Below are 20,343 nucleotides of genomic sequence, written 5' to 3'. Positions count from 1 at the left end.
GGATGCAGAGAAAGGGGAACCCTCCTACACTGTTGGTGGGAATGCAAGCTGGTGCAACCACTCTGGAAAACAGCATGGAGGTTCCTCAAAATGTTGAACATAGAACTGCCCTATGACCCAGCAATTGCACTACTGGGTGTTTACCCTAAAGATACAAATGTAGTGATCCAAAGGGGCACGTGTACCCGAATGTTTATAGCAGCAATGTCCACAATAGCCAAACTATGGAAAGAACCTAGATGTCCATCAACAGATGAATGGATCAAGAAGATGTGGTATATATACACAATGGAATACTATGCAGCCATCAAAAGAAATGAAATCTTGCCATTTGCGACAACATGGATGGAACTAGAGCGTATCATGCTTAGCAAAAATAAGTCAAGCAGAGAAAGACAACTATCATATGATCTCCTTGATATGAGGAAGTGGTGATGCAACATGGGGGCTTAAGTGGGTAGGAGAAGAATCAATGAAACAAGATGGGATTGGGAGGGAGACAAACCATAAGTGACTCTTAATCTCACAAAACAAACTGAGGGTTGCTGGGGGGAGGGGAGTTGGGAGAAGGGGGCGGTTATGGACATTGGGGAGGGTATGTGCTTTGGTGAGTGCTGTGAAGTGTGTAAACCTGGCGATTCACAGACCTGTACCCCCGGGGATAAAAATATATGTTTATAAAAAAAAATTTTTTTAAATTATTTATTTATTTACTTGACATTGAGAGAGATCACAAGTAGGCAGAGAGGACATGCTTCTCTTCTATGTTTTTTGGAAAATGTAGTTATTATTATTCATAAAAATGTTATTTTATATCAGCATATAATGGGTTTACTATTTGTAATGATGAAATATTAATTCTAATTTTTAATATGTTAAATTTTAATTTCTAACATGTTAAGTATTGATATGTATAATACACATAAACAACAGTTGCTTGGGATCCTCAATAATTTATAGGAAAGTAAAGGGTTCCATAAAGACCAAAAAGTTTGAGAACCAGTGATTTATGTTTCTACATTCAGTTTTACATAGATAAATATCGCCTAAAAGTAGATTAAATTACACCAACCCTTATTAGTGGATTTTTGTTCAACATTTATGTAATGATGACTTAACTTCCTTTTTTCCTTGTTCTGAGAAATGGTGGACTTAGCTACTACTTAAAATTCTATGGGACATCAGGATGTTCCATAGTAATCTGTAACACAACTTGAAATTTCCATTATGAGAGTTAACAGACATGCTGTCTGGGAAGGATACCACGATAAGTGCCTACTAATAAATGGGGAAGGATTTTTTTTCTTCCTTCCTTCACTTCTTTCTTTAAGATTTTATTTATTGGGGTGCCTGGGTGGCTCAGTGGGTTAAGCTTCTGCCTTTGGCTCAGGTCATGATCCCAGGGTCCTGGGATTGAGCCCTGCATCGGGCTCTCTGCTCATCGGCGAGCCTGCTTCCCTCTCTCTCTGCCTCTCTGCCTACTTGTGATCTTTGTCAAGTAAATAAATAAAATCTTAAAAAAAAAAAAGATTTTATTTATTTATTTGAGAGAGAAAGAGTACTAGCAGAGGAGAGGGGTAGAGAGAGAGGGAGAAGCAGATTCCCCACTGAACAGGAAGCCCAAAGTGGGGCTTAATCCCAGAATCCCAGAACCATTACCTGAACCCAAGGCCCATGCTTAACCAACTGAGGGGCTGGTGTTCAGAAAGGATTTCTTTATCAGATTTTTCATTTAACAGTGAGCAGGCTCTAAATGGAGAGAGAAACAGAAAAGGTTATTTTGATGGTTGAGAAGCAAATAAGCAAAGATCTCTAAAACCCCTATGACAGGTAGATCCAGAGGACAACAGATAAGAATACTGTTACCAGTTCAGACTTTGGTGTCCTTCAGATCAGAACTGTGTCCCAGTTGCAGAATTTACTGCATTGCCTAGAGTCTTAGCCAGCTTCCCCACCTGCAATTGAATACTAACTATCCATCCCACAGAGTATTTGTAAATAAACACTGGGTTGTGAGTAAAATGCTAGCACAGTGGCATGAACACAGTGATTTTTTTCTTAGGTTAGTGGGGAGGGAGGGTTCTTTGAGAAGAAATGGAGAAAAGAATTAAATTTAATTTCACAATTCAACCCAGTGATAGTTGTCTGCCGCCTTTCGCTTCTATGGTTGTAGCCTTTTTCACAGCTCTGCTAAGGAAACTCCTGAAGAGGAATTTTTTATTTGAAAGCCCTCTGGTATCATAATCAAAATATTTTTATTCTATTTCTATAGCAAGAGAGACGATCCGTTTCCATCTCCACTTCTGACCACAACAACTTCGGAGAAAAACATGTTATTAGTAGCCTAGGGGCTAAACTCTCCCACAGTGTTACTTTGCAAAGAGAACAGCTGAAAAACCCACAGCGTAGAGGAAGTGGGGAGGTTTCTAAATGCAAAGAAACTTCAAGGTCAGGAAACAGAAATTTTACTAGAAACCTAAACCTAAATACAGTTCAAAAGGAACAATTCCCAACTCACTGCGGTTGTTTTCTTTTCACTGACTCCTTTATGTTTAGTCAACAGGTAAACGTGTACAATAAAGTCGCAGCAGGCACAAAAAATTCAATTTAACAAACTTTTTGTGTACACTCATGTGTGTTGGAAGGAGTGGAGCAGAGAGAAAGGCAGAGAGCTTCTACGAGCTCTCCCGCTTTCCCGCCTTAACGTTGAGGAGGCGGGGCCCGAGGCCGGGGCGGGGCCCGAGGCCGGGGCGGGGCCCGAGGCCGGGGCGGGGCCCGAGGCCGGGGCGGGGCCCGAGGCCGGGGCGGGGCCCGAGGCCGGGGCGGGGCCCGAGGCCGGGGCGGGGCCCGAGGCCGGGGCGGGGCCCGCGGGGCGGGTTCTCCGCGCCCCTCCCACACGTATTTCGCCACTATCCCGACAGGCTCAGCGGCCTGGAGAGTCACGTGAGGGTGGGCGGTGGAGGTGGAGGTTTTTCTCCGCTGGTTTTTCATCTCTATGATTGTCAGAGGCGGGCTGCTTTGACCCGAGAGCGTTGGCAACCCTGCTGCGGACAGGTGAGTCCTGGACTCTGAAGGGTGTGAAGGTGCAGCCTTTTAGGGAAGGCGAAAGGGAAGTCAGGGCGAAGCTGCTTAAGGGAGCTGACCTCCCGCGCCGACCGTTTGCCGGCTCTGGGCTCCGGCGACTTTTCGGGTCTGGCGGCATGGCTCACACGCTCAGCTCAGGGGCCTGAGAAGAGTCCTTAGTCGTGTCTGCTTCCTGTCCTCCGCTTTCCTTCACCTCACCTCGTCCCTTTTCGCTGTCCCGGGAGATGTCAGTGCCAAGCTCCCAACCGCAGGGTTCACTTGGGCGCCGTCGTCTCTCGCTTCTCGGGCAACCAGAAGACGCACGGGTGGACTGGACTGGACTGGTTCCGCTGGGATTTGTGGATGTGGATGGAAGTGGGTGATCTTAGATCTCTGATAGGTAGAAATGTTAATCATTAAATCGGAAAAAAAAAAAAAAGAAGTAGAAAATCAGCGGGGACCTGAAGGAGCAAAACAAAGTGCAGCCTTCTTGGACTGTTCAATTTTTATCTTTTCCAGTGTCTTCTCGTTCTCAGTCTCGCTCAAGTTTCCTTCACCATCCCATCCTGGCCCACCGTAGGATGTTTGAGAATGAGCCGAGTGTTGCTCTGTGTGAATGTTGAGAGAAGAGTTTAAAACGGGCTGTTCTTAAGTTGCTGTCTCTGCAGTCTTAGGGTTTCTTTCTTTTTCTTCCCATTCAGATGCCTGAAGAGTAGGTATTTATAAACATAAGCAGAATACCCGTTTTGTGGCTAAGGGACTAAAGTATTCCCTCTGTTGTATCTGGAAAGACCTATTTTCTTTGTTAATTTTATAAACGTGTTTATTTCAGTTTCTAAGGTGGTTTGGATATACCTTTGTTCATGTTAAAGCGTTCCTTGAGTCATGCAAGTGACCTAGCAGTAGAAGAAAAGAGTTTGCAGACAAAGTAAATCAATGTGGGAGGGTTAAGGTTTAGAGTTAAGTTAAACCATATGACCAATTAATAAAACATCTGCATCTTGAGACCTAGGTATTGCCCAGGTTGACGAACATGCTGTCTTTGTGGTGTTGGACAAAGTAATGAGCTGGTTGAGTATCACCTTATCTTAAAAACTTTTTAGAATTTGCCACTTGTTTGTAAGAAGATGCCTGTGGCCTCCAGCTGTTCTCTGTGCTCACCCTTGTTAGGTGATTATCTATTCAACTTAAGAACTTTACTCTTACTCTTAAAGAACCAACTGAGTGTTGGGGAAGTGGGTAGGGAGTGGGCTAGATGAGCTACTTGTAATGATGAGGACTGGGTATTGTATGTAAGTGATAAATCTGAATTCTACTCCTGAAACCAATACTGTAACATGTTAACTAATTAGAATTTAATTTAAAATTTGAAGAAAAAAAAGAACAGCACCCTGGCCGTCTAATTATGTCAAGAAAGTGTCATTGGTGTCTTTTAAGTGTCCTTACTGAAGATTATAAAACGGAGTAATACTAACAAAAAGAGGAGATTCAGGAGTGGGTTCTGAGCTTGGGAAGAAAGGGAAAGAGTGATAGAAGCTAACAAAAGCAAGAGAACAAAAACATGTATTGCTATTTTCCTTTATAATTTATAGACTATTTACTATATTTAGTAGACCTTTTACATTCCCAGAGACTGACTTTCCTATATTTCAGAAGAAGCAATGGTATGTAACTTCTTCCATAGTGCAATATTATGTAAAATAATTATAACTAAAATATTTCACTGACCTTTCAGGTTTTATATTATTTAGAATTATAGGACTAAACTAATTGATAAAGTTATTAAGCCTAATTTGGTCTCCTTCCTTCCTTCTGAAGGCTCCCTAATCAGCGTGGAGCCCAGCTCAGGGCTTGAACTCATGACCCTGAGATCAAGACCTAAGCTGAGCTTAAGAGCTGACTGAGCCACCCAGACCCCTTCTCCTAATTTGGTCACTTTTAATCTTTAGTTTTAGTGATTAATTTTTATAGTGCCTCTAACACTTGCTGGATGTTAACCAATTTCTTCCCATATAGAATTGTTTAATATATTCCTTTTAAAAATAGAACCTATTTTTTTTTTTTTTGGAGATTTTATTTATTTGACAGATAGAGATCACAAGTAGGCAGAGGGGCAGGCAGAGAGAGGAAGAGAAGCAGGCTCCCCGCTGAGCAGAGAGCCTGATGTGGGCCGGATCCTAGGACCTTGGGACCACAACCCGAGCTGAAGGCAGAGGCTTTAACCCACTGAGCCACCCAGGTGCCCCAAGAACCATTTTTTTAAGAGAACCAATTTTTTTTTTAAAGTTTGACTTGCAACTACCCCCCCCCCACACACACTCAAAACAAAAATAGCTTGGTTTTGTGCCAACTGAAAAATCTATTCTTTTAAAATAGATATCCTCTACACTTTGAAAATTATGATAAAATTGTTAATGCTTTTAAGACATTAAATACTGATAGCTGAGCATATTTAAGAAGAAAACACAGGGGCAGTATTTTAAAATATATTTCCTATTATAAGAGTGTTTGTGCCTGTTTTTGAAAAATGGAAACATTATGGAAAATATAACATTGAAAGTCAAAATCCTAGTTTATCTTTTCCCCTACCAGCAGGTAACCACTAGTCCCCTTTGGATATTTGGGAATGAGTGTGGAAAAGTAGAGTCTCAAGTGAAACTCCTTGGGAGAGATGATACTAATAGCACCAGACTTCTATCCTACAACCTTAGAAACTCCAAAAGAGAGAGAGCGTCGTCCCTTTCTCTTTGATTCCAAGAGATTACTACAGGAATTTCATTAACCTGACTCTGTCATTGCCCATCCTAGAAGCAGTCTGTTATGTGATGGAATGCTTTGTGTGGTTAGGATTGGCTCTTGTTCTCACCGTGGTGTGATAGGGGCATACAGTTTATTTTATTTTTTCGTACAGTTTTAAACTACATGAATTAAGAGTAAGCAACATCGGGGTGCTTGGCAGGCTCAGTTGGTAAAGCATCCCCCTCTCGTTGTGGTTGTGAGTTTGAGCCCATGTTGGGTATAGAGCTTACTTTAAAAAAAAAAAGAGTAGGCAACTAAAGTATGGTTCCTCTTTACGAAAACTGAGGTGTCATTTCCTGGAGAGGAGAGAAAAGTTGCTGGACGGACAAAACCAACATATGTTCACTGATATAATTTTACGTGTATTTTTTTAATTTAGAGAACTTGCTTTTCTTTCCCAATATAAATTAATTGCATTTTACAGTTTGAGTGTTATTTTTTTTAATGTCTATTTTTAAAAATGTCTATTAACTAGTGGAACTTGGAAATTTAAACTCTTCAAGTAGCGTGTATTTGTTATATGTTTAGTACCTGTGCTCTGGAGTATTTGGCTTTTTTAACTTTAAATATATTGTGTATTTAGCCCATTTGTTAAAATCATTTATCGATAAGTATTTTTATTACTGTGGGTAAACTTGATTAACAAATTGCAGTTTATAAAAATAGTAAATAAAAATGTTCTGAGTAATTTAAGTATATGTAGTTACTATGGTTGAATGCTTGATTCTTTTAAAGTCTGTTTGTATAGAAAACCACTTCATTTTGAGTGTTTTATGAAAAATAAATCACGGTACTTGTCACAACTTGATGTCACTGGGTATTAACTTCAAAACTATAGTCGACATTAATGCCTGCTTTTGTATCTTTATGGATTATTCTGTTGGTTCATTACATTTTAAGAGAAAATATAATTGAAGTAACATTGTTTACTCCACTGCCTTGATTTTGTTTAAAAGAAATGTTAGTAGTTCAATTCATTGGACATTTGAACTTAATTGCTAACACAAACTTTAGTTTAGACAGATTTATATTCTCAAAACAAATTCCATCACTACTTGAGCAAGTTATTTAATCTCTCAGAATTTGAGTTTATTCCATCTACAAAATAGAAATAATAATACTTATCTCATAGGGGTCTTGTGAGGAGTAACTTAATGTATGCCAAGTGCCTAGGATGTAGTAGGTTCTTACTGAATGTAATTGTTAATAGTAACTACAACAAGAAATAGTGTCTAAAAAGATTTTATCTCCCCAGTTTCAGAATATTTAGCCCCAGGAATTTAAATGTATTGATAGGTGTTAAGGAATTAATCAGATTGTTCTTTCTTGAGATTTGTTTTTATTTTAGCAGGGTTGTGTTTTTGTTTTTGTTTTTTAAGTAGGCTTCACACCCCCAGCACGGAGCCCAGTGTGGGATTTGTACTCAAAATCCTGAGCTCAAGACCTGAGTTGAGATCAAGAGTTGGTCACTTGGGCCCCTTGGTGGCTCAGTGGGTTAAGCCTCTGCCTTCCGCTCAGGTCACGATCTCCCAGGGTCCTGGGATCGAGTTCCACATCGGGCTCTCTGCTTGGCAGGGAGCCTGCTTCCTCCTCTCTCTCTCTCTGCCTGCCTCTCTGCCTGCTTGTGATCTATCTCTCTCTCTCTCTCCCTCTCTGTCAAATAAATAAATAAATAAATCTTTAAAAAAAAAAAAAAGAAAAAGAGTTGGTCACTTAACTGACTAAGCCACAATTTTTTTAATACCATGTTGCACATTTAGCAAAAACTTTGTTTAAATTACTTAATTATTGGTGGACTGCCCAAGTATTTGAAGATTGCCTGGCCCAAGTGTGACGACTATTAGCCTGGAGGAATGTATTGAGAGATTTTTGCACAAATGCTCATAAAAGCTTAATATTAAGTAGAAGGTCTCACATTCCTTGACTATACAAGGGGAGTTAGGTGTTGAGTACCTTGGGTGTTCAGATCAGAATTTATGATGACTTGTGGTAGTAGGCAGAAATAATAAAAATGGATTTGTTTTTATTTTTAAAGATAAGTTCAGGGAGATACTTCTGTGAAGTAATGCTTTAAGAACATGTTATATTGGGCACCTGCAGGTAGAAGAGATAGATAGCAGTTTGGAATGTTACTTGAAAAAACAAAAAAAGCAACTGTGAAATTGAGTAACTTTGAGAAGTGATAGACATTAAATATAGTTAATGTTCTGGCATTGGGAAGTTGGTAATTGCCATATTAGAAGGAGAGGTGTTTTAGCCCTATTTTAGTTCTATTTAGCTCTATTTTACCCTCTTTAGCCCCGAGAAAATAAATAGGTAGAAATGGATTAATCTTCCCCCCCTCCCCCACAACTAAGAATTAGTTTTTTGCAAATTGTAAACATTTCCTAGGCTGCTAATAATTTCAAGGTAGGTTTTTCTCACTATGAGAAAATTGAAACTTTAGTGTAGTCTTGGAGAAGTATATTCCCATAATTAATGTCAGGTATACAAATAATGTTTACATTTCTCTTCAAGGTGGTTTAATGTTGGTCATTTAAAACTAAGTGCTAGGGTGCCTGCATGGCTCAGTTGTTAAGCGTCTGCCTTGGGCTCAAGTCATGATCCCAAGGTCCTGGGAATGAGCCCCACATCGGGGTCCCTGCTTGGTGGGAAGTCTGCTTCTTCCTCTCCCATTCCCCCTGCCTATGTTCCCTCTCTCGCTGTGTCTCTCTGTCAAATAAATAAAATTAAAAACAACAGCAACAACAAAACTTAAAGGGCCTATCCTAATACCTTGCTTGGTCAGAGTTGAACAGTTACTTGGTATCTCTTATAAGTACTGCTTATAATTTTGCTTTTGCTTTTTGAAATTTGTTCATTGAGTAATGGAATTAAATCTATCTGCTATATTTTTCCCTTTTAAAAAAAAAATTAGTACTTTACTGTCCTGTTAGGATTCTATAACATGACACATAAAGAGCCTTAGAATTTGCTTTAATCCAGATCTTCCTTGACCTATAATGGGTATATGTTTGATAAGGCCATTGTAAATTAAAAAAACCACAAGTGAAAAATGCATTTAATACGCCTAACCTACTGAATATCGTAGCTTACCTTAGCCTACTTTAAACACGCTTGGAACACTTACTTTAGCAGACATTGGGCAAAACCATCTAACACAAAGCCTGTTTTATAATGAAGTGTTGAATATCTCATGTAACTTACTGAATCCTGAAAGTGAGAGAGTGGTTGTTAAGGGTCCAGAATGGTTGTAAGTGCTGGATGTTTATCGTCATGATTGCCTGGCTGACTGGGAGCTGCCACTGCCTAGCATCAGGAGAAAGTATTGTACTGTGTATCATTAGCCTGGGAAGAGGTGACAATTCAAAATTAGAAGTATGATTTCTGCTGAATGTGTATTACTTTCACACCATTGTAATGTCACACCTTCATAATTTGTGGACCATCTGTGTATCTTTATAGTTTAGTTCTTGTGACTATCATGGCTTCCCTCATGTTCTAGTCATAGTGAACTACTTTTTGCTTCTCCCAACAAGCCATGCCTTTTTGTGCTTTGTTGTTTTTTTGCCTTTGCATAGGCTGTTTGTTGTGTGTGGAATGCCTAAACAGCATCCTACCATCTTTCGGCTGGTGAGCTGCTGTTCATCTTTAAACTAGATTGAGTTGTTCTTCAGTTTGTAAAACTTTCCTTTGCCTTCAAGTGGTTATTTTTTTTGGTGGTTCCCATAATAATTTTTTACCTTTTAAAAATACTCTTATTTTCTGGAACAGTTGCATTTATTTTCTGTGAGGTGGAGTGATTCTTGATGCCACAAACAAACAAGTCTTATTCATCAAAATATCCTGAACATGGAACGGAGTGCCTGTAGTCTATATAAGTTCAGAACATGTTTAGTGAATATATGAGTAAGATATTTCATCTGCTTTAAAATCAGAATAGATATAATCCAATAGATTAAGCCTGTACATTGTAACCTGTATCAGCCTGTAGCGTTTAGAAAACTTATTTGGACACATCTAGTAAATTCCATACACACATTCTACCACACATCAGTAAATGTGTTTTTTTTTTTTTTTTAAGATTTTATTTATTTGTCAGAGAGAGAGAGGGAGCAAGAGCGAGCACAGGCAGACAGAATGGCAGGCAGAGACAGAGGGAGAAGCAGGCTCCCTGCTGAGCAAGGAGCCCCATGTGGGACTCGAACCCAGGACGCTGGGATCATGACCTGAGCCGAAGGCAGCTGCTTAACCAACTGAGCCACCCAGGCGTCCCAGTAAATGTGTTTTTCTAATGTATACCAGTGCACTGGAGAGAGAGACAGGACAAACATTCCATTCATTAAGGAGCTCAGTCTAGTGGTGGAGACAGATGAGTTGATAATTACAATTTAGATTTATGCTAATTAAGACTCAGTTTGAAAAATCACTGTATCGGTTTCAGTAGACACATTTCAGATGGTCAGTAGCCACATGTGGCTAGTGCTTACTGTGTTGAACAGTAGATATAAAACATTTCTATCATTGCAACGTATTCTGTTCAACAGAGCTGTTGTAGAACATACACTTGAACCTATATTCTCTAGTTTCAGATGATAGTTAATATTCATTTCAATCATATTCTTTATTCAAATTAAACTTGCTTTTAGATTTGAAAGTTCTATTTTTAAAAAATTAACAAGTGAATTTTATTATAGTACACTTCAAATAAAGCAGCATTTCTCATTTTTTCAGGTCTTGGATCTGTGGTAGTATTTAAATTATGTAATTTCAGAATTTGATTTTAACTTCAGCATTGATAACGTCTGACTTTCCATCCTACTAATTCCCGAGGTGGCAGTGAATCATAATGGCTTTGGGACCAGAAAAGCTTTCGTCTGTCATCTGTTTGCTTTGACTATAGGCAGATTTCTTAAAAGCATTGAGCAATGGTATCCTTGGTGAAATAGGAGTAATAATATTTACTACAAGGGTTATAGAAGATTAAGTAAGGTAACAGATATTAGGCATTTAACATAGTACCCCTCACAGAGTAGTGTTCATTAAATGCTAGCATTAGAGTTTTGAACAACCAGATGTTTAAAAGAAAACTACTTTTTGAGGCAGTTGGAGAAATTGGAATAGAGACTGGGTATTAGAACATACCAAAGAATTAAAGTGAAATTTGTTAAGTATAAAAGTGACATGATTGTGTGGAAGGAGAAGTCCATATTTTTGGAGACATACTAAAATATATAGCAGTGAAATGATAGAATGTCTGAAAGTTGCTTAAAAATAATTCACAAAGACATAAGAATGAAAGGGACAGAAAAACCAATAGCCGTTTCTGGTGAAGAAGGAATAACAGGTACCATATTTACCCTCCTGCCTGAAACAGCTTAAAAGGCAGACAAAAGACACAAAACAGTGGTTTCCTAGATTTTGGACATTGTACAGCAAAGGAAAATGATCCCTGAGAGATGGGAAACAAACAAGGTAAGCTCCGTGACTGCTCTGTTTCGCTGCCTGGAAAGTTTCCCAGCTGTAGAGCAGGGAGGGAGAGGGCACAGTGGTCTTCTTGAATTGAGTCAGTCTGGGGGAGGTCAAGGCAGGTGGAGTTTGTGGGGCAGAATACTAGAGATGAGAAAGTTAAAAGGAATCTTCCACTCAAGTATTCAGTGGAGAACTGATCAGTGAATACATGTGAGGAAACTATTGAAGTTAGGTAAAGAACCACCTGAAAAGAACATAGAACAGTTCTCAGAGTCTTTGCAAAGGCAGAAGTAGTGTTTTTTCCCACCAGCCTGAGTGGAAAATGTCTTAACAGGTCGTCATGTAGACTACTCAGGAGAGTTTTGTCTTAGTAGTGGGATAAAATTGGGTGTTCCAGTCCAACCTAGAAAGCTTAAAAGCAAGACCTGAAAGGGTCAAACTGTTCCCAAGAAACTTAATTATGTCCCAGAATTAAGCTCAAGAATACATATAGGAATACAAAAATAACCAACACCCAACAAGGTAGAATTCACAGTGTCTGACATGCAATCAGAAATACTAGACATGCAAAGGAGGAGGAAAATATGACTGACCTATGATAAAAAAAAAAGTCAGTCAAAACCAAACAAGTGACAGGTGATAGAATTAGTAGAGAGGGATATTAAAACAGTTTTTATAATTGTATTTCATATACTTAAGAAATGAGAAGAAAGATTGAAAAAAACTTTTTTTTCTTTTTTTTTCTCTGAGAAAGTGTACAAGCAGGGGTAGGGGGAGGGACAGAGGGAGAGAGAGCGAGAATCTCAAGCAGGCTTGTCGCTCACCGCAGGGCCTTACTTGGGGCTTGATCTTAGGACCCATATTAGATTATAACCTGAGCTAAAATTAAGAGTCAGACACTTAACTAACTGAGCCACCCCGGTGCCCCCGGAAACATTGAATATGTTAAATAGAAACATGGAAGATGAGGAAAAGACCAAAACGAAGTGGGCGTTCAGGGGTGTGCAGGGATAGGCAGAAAGTGGAAAACTCCTTTTACCTTCCACTCAGTTTTGCTGTGAACCTAGAAATGCTCTAAACATTTTATTGGGGTGCCTGGGTGGCTCATTTGATTAAGCATCTGGCTTTGGCTTGGGTCATGATCCCAGAATCCTGGGATTGAGCCCTGCATCTCTCCCCATGCTCCTGCTCTCTCTCTCTCAAATAAATAAAATCTTTTTAAAAAATAAAATTTATTAATTAAAAAGAAAAAAAGAAAAAGACCAAAATGAAACTTTCAGAGATGGAAACTAAATTTTCTGAGATGAAAGATATGCTAGATGGTATTAGTGGCAAATTAGACATTGGGGGAGAAAATTTATGTCAAAGTTCATAAATATACAAAATAACCTATGAAGAATTCTTGCTAAAAGTACTTAACTTGACATTAATCATGCTTTTATTTTTTTTTTTAAAGATTTATTCTTGAGAGAGCAAGGGAGCAAGTGGGTAGAGGAGCAGAGGGAGAGAGAATGTCCAGCAGACTCTGTGCTGAGTACAGAGCTCTACACCAGGCTCAGTCTCATGACCCTGAGATCACGACCTGAGCTGAAACCAGGAGTCAGACTCTTAACTGACTGAACCACCCAGGTGCCCCTGTAATCATGCTTTTAGATGTAATTTGAGAATATAGGAAATAAAGGGACTGGAGAAACGTTTAAACCATACTAGGAGGAAGCAACTAGATAAATCCAGAATTTGAGAAATGATGTACTGTAGTTTGCCCCTGTTCTCTGAAAATTAGGGTTGTGTTGTGATTGCATGATGTGGTGGATATACTTAAAGTAATTAAATTGATACTAAAAAGTTGATAAAATGGTTAGTTTTATGTGTATTTTGTAACAGTTTAAAAAAATGTACCATTTTAATCATTTTTAGATGTACTGTTGGGAGGCATTAAGTATATATGCATTGTTGTGCAGCAGTGACCACCAGTCATTTCCAGATCTTTTTCTTCTTCCCAAACAGAATACTATACCCAGGAGATGGGAACTCTCCTTTTATTCTTCTCCCTGATCGCTGGCATCTTCAGTCTACTTTCCATTTCTATGAATTTTACTACTATAGATTCCTCATATAAATTGAATCTTACATTTTTTTTTTGGGGGGGGAGGACTGGCTTATTTCACTTAACATAATGTCTTTAAAGATTGATCCCTTTTGTAGGATGTATCAGAATTTCCTGCCTTTTTTAAAAAATTGTTTTTATTGTGGTAGAACACACATAATATGAAATTAACCATCTTAACCATTTTTAAGTGTACAATTCGGTGGTATTAAGTACATTCAGATTCTTGTGATACCATCACCAACATCCATCCCCAGAACTTGCAAACATATATTAAATACATCTATTAATTAGTAACTGTCTATTACCACTTTGCCCCAGCCTCTGGTAACCATGATTTTGACACTCTAGGTACCTTATATAAGTGGAATCATACAGTGTTTATTTTGTTGAAACTGCCTTTGTAAATTTAGCATAGTGTTCTTAAGATTCAGCCATGTTGTATAGTTTGTCAGAATTTCCCACCTTTTAATAGCTGAATAATATCCCATTGTATGTATCAACTATTTTTTGTTTATCCATTCATCTGTTGAAGGGCGCTTTCTGGTTATTGTGAATAATGCTTCTATGAGTATGGGTGTACAAATAGCTGTTCAAAGTCTCTGGCTTTCAGTTCCTTTGGATATATTCTTCAAAGTAGAATTGCTGGATCATATGGTAATTCTGTGTTTAAGTTTTTGAGGACCTGCCATACTGTTTTCCATAGCAGCCGCACCATTTTACATTCCCATCAATGGTGTACGAAGATTTCAGTTTCTCTAATACTTGCTTTATTCTGTTCATTTCCTTGATTAGAATAGCAGGGTTTATGGTTAGAGTCTTACTGTGCATTTTAATTGTTTGCATAAAAAGGAAGATATTTAGGTGTAATGTATTTATATGATGTCTTACTGAAGTTTATGTTACATAATACAGTTTTTATTTGAATTATCACCATCAGCCCCACCTGTTAATTAACTTCCAAACAAATATTTGTTCATAATTTACTGTGTTAGACACTGTGCTCAACTTTATACAAGTGTTTTTCTCATTTAATCCTCCTTACAGTCATTTGCAGTGAGTGTTATTATCCCTGTTTTATGGAAGTGTAACAAACACAAATCTGACTGACAAATTAATGGCCAGTAAGAGGTCAAGTTAGTAAGTTCTAGTATCTAGAATTAATGAATTAGCTAGATTACCTTGACACAACTTTCCAGTCCTCAGCTTATAAAAACAAAAGAGAATAAAACAAAATACACAGCAACAATACAAACTTACCTATATGTTCAGTAAAGCTTTAATTTACAATCTGATTTTGCTTTAATTAAATCCTAAAGTTGAGGGGCGCCTGGGTGGCTCAGTGGGTCAAGCCTCTGCCTTCAGCTCAGGTCATAATCCCAGGGTCGTGGGATCGAGCCCCACATCGGGCTCTCTGCTCAGCGGGGAGCTTGCTTCCCCCTCTCTCTTTGCCTGCCTCTCTGACTACTTGTGATCTCTCTCTGTCAAATAAATGAATAAAATCTTAAAAAAAAATCCTAAAGTTGAAAATAACATCTCAAGTAAGCAAGGGAAAATCTTTGAAAAAAAAAGAAGTACCTGGGGAAATAGAAATTTGAGTAAAGGTAAAAAAGGCAGGACAATATGCAGTGAAATATCTGATATTGCTGTCAGCCTGGCAGGTTCATTTCTAGAGAGAACATAAATACAGACATTGTTATAAAGGAATATCTATAAAGATGTCTGTTGCTGTGAAGACAAAAAAATCCCACTGAAATTGTTATTTATGTAGAAACAGACTTCCTTTGGCAGAAATATATATTATTTTTACACATTGGTCCATAGCACTGATGAATTCTTTGCTGTTGAATGGGACTCTGAGTAACATATCGTGGACCCACAGTGGAGTTCTGACATGGAATTATTGTTCATTTTAATCTTGGTTTCCCATTTTCCATATCTGAAAATCAAATATAGTACAGATGAGAGAATATTCATTGGAGCACTTATAGAGTTCTCTGCAAATGCAAGGTAACATGGTTATTAAATATTGATTCCTTTGTTCTTCACATATCATTTCTATATCATAGTAGGATTTAGAGCTTTTAATTTAATGGGGAAGCCTGTAAAGTATCTGAACTCCGTGTTCTGTGGTGTTTATAATGCAGTATTGTTGATCAAAGTTTTATATTTTCCTTATTTAAAAAAATTTGCTCTTCAGTCAGTCTCTGACTTTTGTAGAGTTAGGCTTAGTCAACTGGTACTTTTATGATACATTCCCATGTTAAAGCTTTATGGACAAAGCAAAGAGATTCAGCAATGAATGAATTAGCTAATTAGCAGATTACAAATAGGGACATGGTTTCAATAAACCATTTAGGCTTATGCTTTTGTGTGATTAGATTATCTTGACCTAATAACAGGTTTTTGAATGGTTGCATGTCACTGAAAAATAATTTTATATTATCTATATTACATATAGATATTTGAAACATATATATATACTTTAAAGAATAATTATAAGAGTGAACCATGTAGGTAATCATCACTCAAGCCAAAAAACATCCCCATCATCCAGAAGTCACCTATCTGCTTTTTCCTAATCAGAACCCTCTTCAGCAGACAGTTCACTACCCATGATTAAGTGATAATCCTGATATATGTGTATCACTAACCGCCTTATTAGTTTTGCCTTTTTGGGGGCCATGTATAGTTGAAATCTAACTAGATATATTCTTCATGATTTGCTTACTAACATTACATTTGTGAGACTTACCAATTGTTACTTGTAAAGCATTTCTGGAGGGATGCAAATTTTCCTAAAATTAATTTTGTGATTCTCTTTTTTTCTTCTAAGTTTATTTGTTTTTAGTAGTCTCTGTATTCATTGTGGGGCTTGAACTCATGACCCCCAGATCAAAAATCACAAGCTCTTTGGGCTGAGCCAGCCAGATGTCCCTCAAATTTTTTTTTTCTTTTTTGGAACTATTAATAAAGTTCAGTTGTTAGTCCTTTGATGGTTTTATGTGTACCAACTGTTTTGTCCCTCTCTGGACTTAATAGTGTTTTTTTATGTTGTCTTTTATATTCTTTTTTTATGGTACCTTATGACACCTTATGTGTTGTTTTTATGGTTGTTTTTAATATGCCTTATCAGTCTTTTCTATTTTTTGTATTGTTTTAAGTTTTTTCCCCTACTGTAATGTCATAGAGATGTTCTCTTATATCATCAGCTACAAACTTCACATTTTTTCTTTTTTTTTTTTTTAATTTTACTTATTTGACAGACTAAGGTCGCAAGTAGGCAGAGAAGCAGACAGAGAGAGGAGGAAGCAGGCTCCCCACTGAGCAGAGAGCCGGATGTGGGGCTCCATCCCAGGACCCTAGGACCACAACCCGAGCCGACGGCAGAGGCTTTAACTCACTGAGCCACCCAGGCGCCCACATCTTTTCCTTTTATACTGAGTGTTTAATCCACTTAGAACTGATAACTTGTGTATTGTGAATTCATAATTCTTTCTCTATGTATACTCAATGTTCCAGGCCCATTTATTGGGAAGTCTTCCTTGTCCTGCTTATTATTGTATTTCTGTCATGCTTAAAGCCCTAAGGCTTTAAAATTTTTTCTTTTATTCTGTTTATACCTCTGTGGCAATATCACATTGTCTTAGATACTAAGATTTGTAATTAGTTTTAATGTTAGAGTAGTAGGTTCTTCTGCCTTGTAGTTGGGTGTGTCATTCCCTTCCCCCACCCACCAGCATGTATTAGTTTTTCTTGGTCCTTTGTACTTCTTTATTCATTTTAGGGTCAGTTTGTTAAGGTCCACTAAAATCCCTTTGAGATTTTCATTGGGATTGCATTGACTGTGTAGTTTAGTTTGGGGAGAATTGCCATCTTTACAAAATTTTGTTTTTCAGTTTATTTTACATTTGATTTTATATTTACTTATTTACAAATGATTTTATATTTATTTAGGTCTCCTTTAAGGAGGTCTTTCAATGATGTCTAATATTTTCTCTATCAATATTTGCACATCTTTTTTTAGATTTATTCCTATGTACTTTATATTTTTGTTTTTCTTCTATTTTAATCTTATTTTTAAAATTTTATTTCTTTGTTTGAGAGAGAGAGTGGGAGAGAGAGCACAAGTTGGGGAGATAGTCAGAAGGAGAGGGAGAAGCAGACAGTCTGATGTGGGACTCAGTTCCAGGATCCTGGGGTCATGATGTGAGCCGAAGGCAGACACTTAACTGACTGAGCCACCCAGGCACCCTAAGCACCTTTTTAAAAGATTTATTTATTTATTTAATTTTTATTTTTATTTTTAAGATTTTATTTATTTATTTGACAGAGATTGCAGGTAGGCAGAGAGGCAGGCAGAGAGAGGGGAGGAAGCAGGCTCCCTGCTGAGCAGAGAGCCCGATGTGGGGCTCGATCCCAGGACCCTGGGATCATGACCTGAGCTGAAGGCAGAGGCTTAACCCACTGAGCCACCCAGGTGCCCCTAAAAGATTTATTTAGTTTAGAGAGAGAGTGTGCATGTAAGCAAGGGGATGGGCAAAGGAAGAGGGTAAAGGAGAGAATCCCAAGCAGACTTCCTGGTGAGCGCAAACCCCCATGCGGGGCTGGATCTCATGACCCTGAGATCATGACCTGAGTCAAAATCAAGAGTTGGTCCCTTAACCAACTGAGCAACATGCACACCCCACTAAGTATTTCCTTTTAAATAGTGTGTCCCACAAGTATTTTATAAAAACAGCTATATTGAGATTTATTGAAGTATAGTTGACTTACAATAAAATTTACCTTTTTTTTTGTATACTTGGAAGTTTCAGTAAACATAGTCATGTATTTATCACTATAATCAAAATATAGGGCTATTCTGTTCACCCCCAGAAATTGTTTTATGTTCCTCTTTAGCCAGCTTCCAACCTAACTTCCAACCTGGCAGCCAGTGAGCTGTTTCCTCTTGTTAGTGTTTTACCTTTCTTACAGTGTCGTGCAAATGGAATCATACAGTATATAACTTGGCTTTTAAAACTGGTTTAAGGGGTACCTGGGTGACACAGTCAGTTGGGTAACCAGCTGTTGGCTTAGACTCAGGTTGTGATCTCAGGGTCCTGGGATAGAGTGGTCCTGCTCAGGAGGGAGTATGTTCCTCTCCCTCTGCCCTTCCTCCCAGCTCTTGCACACGTGCACGTGTGCTATCTCTCCCCCTACAAAATAAATTAAAAAATAAAGTCTTTAAAACTGCTTTAAAATTTGTCATGTAGTAAAATTAAGTTTTTTTCTCTTGGTGTACAGTTCTGTGAAATTTAATATATGAATTTTAATAATAGAGATTCATTTTACTACCACCACAATAGGATACAGAGAAGTTCTCAATCCATAATAAATATTTAATTTATTTATTAGAGAGAGAGAGAGTGTGTGAAAGAGAATGAGAGGGGAGAAGGTCAGAGGGAGAAGCAGACTCCCCATGGCATCCCGGCATTCTGGGATCCTGAGCCGAAGGCAGTCGCTTAACCAGCTGAGCCACCCAGGTGCCCTCATGCTGTCTCTTTATAATCATATCCTCCACCTCTGTTTCTTGACAGCTTCCTATAAGTTCTCTATCGATAAGTTTTTTCTTTTTAAGAATGTATATACATGGAATCTTACAGTATGTAATCTTTGAGAATGGCTTCTTCCAGTATAATGCCTTTGAGAATCATCCAAGTTGTTGCATGTATCAAGACTTCATTCCTTTTTAAATGCAGTTATATCCCATTGTATTGTTATACCATGGTTTGTTTATCCATTCAGCTGATGAAAGATACTCAAGTTGTTTCTAGATTTTGGCAATTAAAATAAATGTAAAATTCAAATACAGGTTTATGTGAGCACAAGTTTTCATTTCTCCAAGGTAAATACCTATGAGTAGAATTTTTGGGTCATATGGTAAATATATGTTAAATGTTATGAGAAAATGTCAAACTGTTTTCCAGAGTGGAAGTACCATTTTGCATTCCCACCAGCAATGTATAAAAGTTTCATTTGTTTTACATTCTTCCTGAATGTAATATTGTTAGCAATTTTTCTTTTAACCAAATAGGTATATAATGGTATCTCATTGTGGTCTTAATTTGCATTTTCCTAATCGCTAATGATGTTGAATACCTTTTTATATGCTCATTTATTTAGGAATAGAGCTGCTAAGAACATTAATTTACAGCGTTTTTTATGTGTGAACATGGTTTCATTCTCTGGGGTAATTACCTAAATTCAGCTAGAATTTTTCATACATTGCTAAAGATCAAGTTTGAGGTAGTGCTAGAGTATGGAATCTCTAGAAACCATAAGACACACAAGAGTTTACACCCACGTGCAGGCTCCTCTCAATAGATCTCACCCAGAGGTTTACCTGTAACATTGGCGAAAGGGCAGGAGACAAAGTGCTTCCTAAGGATTTAGCCCGTAATAGGGGAGCATCCATCACTGGTGAGAAAAGCAAAAAGCTCCTTTCAGATCTAAATAACAAAAGGCTTAATCCAGCGGGGGAAGGATAGCAAACCCTGTAACCTCTGGTGACAGTCCATTGAATCTAGAGGAGGGGAAAAGAAAAATAAATCCTTAATCCCTGAGGGAGGGGCAGAAAACTGTCAGGAGCCCAGAAGTCTGTATCTGAGGAGAGACAGGGCTTCTGAGAAGTCCCCATGCACAAGACCCAGAGACATAGTCTCTCCTGAAAATTGTGGTTGGCCCAAGACAATGGAGAACCCCTCACCGTGCTAGCACACATCAAGTAACACTCATTCAGGAAAAATGACATCTACTAGCTACAAAGGAACAAAGATAAGAATGACAGCAAACTTCTTAGAAATGACAAAAGCCAGTTTCTGTTGCTCTTCCTATGTTCCTGAATTTCCAGGTTTCCTTCC

General features: G+C 38.1%; 1 protein-coding gene across 4 annotated transcripts in view; it reads left to right on the top strand.

Annotated features, from left to right (window-relative positions):
* The first annotated feature begins 2,903 nt into the window (after positions 1-2,903).
* MICU1 (mitochondrial calcium uptake 1) overlaps positions 2,904-20,343 on the top strand; it is a 245,090-nt gene continuing 227,650 nt past the window's right edge. For all 4 annotated transcript variants that reach the window (XM_004769481.3, XM_004769480.3, XM_004769479.3 and 1 more), the window contains exon 1: positions 2,904-3,054. The gene's annotated coding sequence lies outside the window, so the exon portion shown is untranslated. The remainder of the gene's footprint in view (positions 3,055-20,343) is intronic.

The sequence above is a fragment of the Mustela putorius genome, unplaced genomic scaffold (genome assembly GCF_011764305.1).
Source record: "Mustela putorius furo isolate JIRA1106 unplaced genomic scaffold, ASM1176430v1.1 tig00000698_pilon_pilon_pilon, whole genome shotgun sequence".
Taxonomy (NCBI): Eukaryota; Metazoa; Chordata; class Mammalia; order Carnivora; family Mustelidae; genus Mustela; species Mustela putorius.
This window is presented reverse-complemented; position numbering and strand designations above follow the sequence as displayed.